Source organism: Gossypium hirsutum, chromosome A11, assembly GCF_007990345.1.
Source record: "Gossypium hirsutum isolate 1008001.06 chromosome A11, Gossypium_hirsutum_v2.1, whole genome shotgun sequence".
NCBI lineage: Eukaryota > Viridiplantae > Streptophyta > Magnoliopsida > Malvales > Malvaceae > Gossypium > Gossypium hirsutum.
Window position 1 is genome coordinate 17,221,715 of NC_053434.1, and position 4,630 is coordinate 17,226,344.

Below are 4,630 nucleotides of genomic sequence, written 5' to 3' on the forward strand. Positions count from 1 at the left end.
ATAGGTGTAAAAGTTACTAAAGTGATTAAATAGCTTAAGAATCTAATGAGAAAGGATTTAAAAGGCAATTAGACCCAAAATTTATTTGGGCTGGACGGCAAGGGTATGAAATCAACAGAAAAATTGATAAATTAAGGGTAAAATTGGAATATTGCAAAATTAACTAAATAAAGCTAGGACTAAATAAGAAATATCTAGATTTCTCTTCATTTCTCTTCAATTCCAGCAGCTAAAAACGCCATAGGAGGGTTCTCTAAGCTGGTATTTCATAATTTTTGCACCAAGTGAGTTAATCCTTACCTTTTTCTTATAATTTTTGTGTTTCTAAGACTTTTACAACTAGGTCCTATTATTAAATTATAATAATAAACTGTACTGATTGGATAAACCAAAAATTATAAAAATTTTATGGTAAGAAGATATGTGAGTCTAGTTTCAGCGAAAATTAACGGATCTTAATTTGGAGTTCCGTAGCTCAAGTTATAAATAATTTAGTGACTATGACTCAAGTAGACAGCTTTGAATGAACTATAAATAATAGTTGAATTATAGAGAATGTTGCATATGAACATGAAATGTATTAAATTGATAATTAAATTTATTTATTTAGATCTAGAAGATTCAAATACGAAGCTAGATTGAGGAAAGGAAAAAGTTCGGGATTAGTAGATTTTTATTGTTTACAAACAAGTATCAAGGTAAGTTCGTATAACTTGAATTATATTCTTAAATGCTTGAGATTGTATGTTATTTATGTGAATATGATTTGAATGTTCATTGTATGAAAATTTATGAAACATTGATATATTTGATAAAATGGGAAGAAATCTCAGTTGAATGAAAGAAAAATTCGATGGATCTCTGAAAAGGAATTGACTGTAAAAAGGATCTAGCCTGGACGAGTGATCCTATCCTGATATAGTCCTCCCGAAGAATATGTGTAAAATAGATTTAGCCCGGACGGGTAATCCGAATTAGGGTCTGAATTTAGCCTGGACTGGTAATTCAAATCCAAGCTCATTAGAGTAATTGTCGTTGCAGGGGATTTAGCCTGGACTGGTAATCCCGCTGCAAGGTTGAGGTTTGCGGGAGTGTGTTCTCTGAAATGGAAATGTGCGCACATGAATATGAATTGACAGACCTGGAATTGTACACTAAAAGTGTACCTCTGAAAATCCATCGAAATTCCGATAAATTCAACGGGATAAATATGGAAAAATAACAAGGAAATAGAAATTATGATATTGATGAGCTCATCAATCATGGTATATATTATTGGTAAATGGAAATTATTGTACTAACTTGAATGTTGAGTTTGTGCATATTAGGGTAATAATGCATTGAATGGATATATGAATGTTTATTATATTGTATTGAAAATATTAGGTAAGTATAATTCTTGTTACATGAGCTTACTAAGCACAAAGTGCTTACCCCGTTTCCTTTTTCCGTGTTTTGTAGTGTTAAGAGCTCGGAGGTCGGATTTGGTCGGAGACACATCACACTATCAACCTCAGGACTTCGGTATATAAAGAAACTTTATTTTGGAAATCAATGGCATGTATAAGCTAATAAAGTAAATGATTCTGTGAAATGAATGCAGAGTTAGCCATTGGTATGGTTAACAAACCTAGTTTTGGGTATGTGATGACGTTATTTTATAAATATGCATGAATTTATCTTGAAAATATGTTTAATTGATTTGGTTGATGTGGATTGGTCTCGATTTAATATTGCAGGGAAGGTTAGAAATTTATAAAGGGGCTATATTGAATATAAAAAAATAATTTAATTCGTAAACTCCGGTAATGCCTCGTACCCTATTCCGGCAATGAATACGGGTAGGGGATTACACCCATTATGTATCCTTCACTCTACCAGAAGACGGTTACATCGATGTCCCATCTCAATAAAATAATGATGCGAGCGATGTTTGTGCCACTATTGGCGTATAACCGTAAAGTGTCATAAAACTTGAATACGTCGGTATTGACTCGGGCATCAACATTGACATCAGCTGTTAATTCAGCATTCGTATCGGTGTCATCATCGGTGAAAAATGTGTGCATTGACATTTGGCCCGACATTTGGGTCAATATCAATGTTGGCATGGGGGTGTAGAATGTGGAGGACGTCGATTCCCTAAAATATGTACCTACGAGAATAAAAAAATCGGGTACGTTCTGCAGTGGTGCATAATGCGGTGCTTGTAAAACACAGGATTAGTGAAATGAACAGGAATAAGTAGAGTGAACTAATCAGGATATTGCATAGACATAAGTGACACTTCTTCAGGTGGAGCCAATGAGGAAGTCTTCGTGCGACTACGTCTGGCCCTACGCTACTGTTAGAGCGGTCTTGTGGCCTCTTCTAACGAATTTTCCTACTTCTTGCTCCATCGATAGTAGATACGGCTTGCTGATGACTTTGAACCACGGCAAACACTCCAAACATAGACGGACCCGTTTTCAGTAGTGTCGGGAGTAAAGATTATGATACCACAATTTTGTTTAGTGAGTCAATATATATTAATTAATTAGTATTTATATGATATTACAATGTCGAATAAAAATTTGGTTATGAAATTTTAAAATTTAAATAGCTAATTTAGTAAATGTGATAAATTGATGTAAAAAGGAAGTTTAAATGACTTAGTGGATTATAATACCAAATATCAAGATAGTGGATACATATGGATCGGTTTTGTTGTAAATTTAATAAGTTTAAATGGTTTTGTAAATTCCAAATAAGTTTTGATAAAAATAAAACATAAGTGGTCATCTTCTCTAATTTTTCTTTTCCATTGAAAAACACCATAATAGAGGGAATTTAAGCTTTAGTTGTGGAAGGCCTTACATGTAAGTGTTTTAAACTTTCATTTCTAATAGATTTTTGTATTTTTGGTACCTTTGAAGTTAGGCCAAGCTAATTGAGAGACTAATTTGATAAAATATTATAAGTATAGGGACTGGTTTTTGAGATGTTCATTATGCTAGAAGTGCTGGTTGAATTATTAAGTTTTATGGTATGAGAAATTATTACCTTGAGTAGTGACTCTTGCTAGTGTAGCTTTCAAGGAGTTAAATGTTATAAATTAAAATAGCATAGTGTTAGTTTACAAATTTCAAGAATTTAAGGACTGTATGAGAATCATATGCACATCTGGTTAGCTACGGAATTGGTTAAGGATGTGATTAAATTACTTTTTGTGGTAAGGACTAAGTTGTGTAAATGACAACTGTTGAGGGTTAAATGTATAAATATGATTAAGAGATAAATTGTTTAAGTTGAATTATTATGGTTTTGATTTAGTTAATTAAATTAAATTATCGTATTTAGATCAAGAAATGAGTAAAGCAGTCGTTAACCGAGAGCAGGAGAAAGTTGTCGACTAATCAACTCCGATCAACAAAAGCTAATGTAATTTTGGTAAGTTTGTAATCCTTAAACTCAAACTTTAGCTATTTATTTTAGTTAATTTAGTAGTTACATTGATATCTAATTATATGTATTCAAAGGATTAGTAGCTTGAATGAGTTATTATGGAATTATATATGTAAATGTTTATGAAATAGACCATAGAATTTAACATAGATGAATAATGCAAAAGATTAAGTTATGAATTGATGGATCGTGGAATTATGCAATTACATATGTAATGTAGGTTTAACCAACCAGTGCTGGGTACACATATATGATATTTTCGGTTTATTCTACTAGTGGTTGGGTGCAAAATATTATTGGTTTATCCAACCAGTGCAAGGCACATCTATCGTCAATTTATCCGACCAGTGATGGGCACAAAATATTATCGGTTTATTCAACCAGTGCAGGACATATCTATTGTCGGTATTACCGACCAATGTTGGGTGCAAAACATTGTTACAGTCTGTTTTTTTGGCACTGGGTGCTAATAAAGGTTTGATCTATTGGACTTGTATAACTAGTCCATTAAATAATAGACAAAGGAGTAATATAAAGCGGATGAGTAGAGAATGTTAATGGCATTCCTTGTAATATACCATATGGTAATAAACATAATAGGATATGGATTCATAAATTATGGTTAATAAGTACATGTTTAGTTTTTGGATATTAATGAAATCCACTCAGTATATGATTTATTCCTCTATGTGCAGGTTAGGTAGTTAACTTTGATTGTCAACTCATCGTCCAAAGATAATCTCGAACTCAACATTGGTGATGTACTATCTTTGTGTCTTAGCATGTACCTAAGATGTTAATAGTTTTAGAAATGATCATTTTGTGTATTAGTTAGTTTTGTGAAGGTTATGTTTATATGATGTTTGTTATGTGAATATGTGATATGTTTTCTATTAGTTACAAATACTTGTGTATATGGTTGTTGATATATGTTTAATAAAATTGGTTCTTTTGGAAGTGTATGCTACGAATTATCTTGGTTTGGGTTGATTTATGGCATGTTGTGGTAAATAGGTTAATGGTTCTTAATGATGAATGAATGGGATATATGGATGATTAAGGTCAATGCTAGTTAAATGATTATTGAATTGCGGTGTCAACGAGGGCACATTGGTTGGGCACATAAATTGTAGGAAATTTACATGTTTTTCCTTGTTTGAAATTATTTTTTGGTAGTGTTTATAGG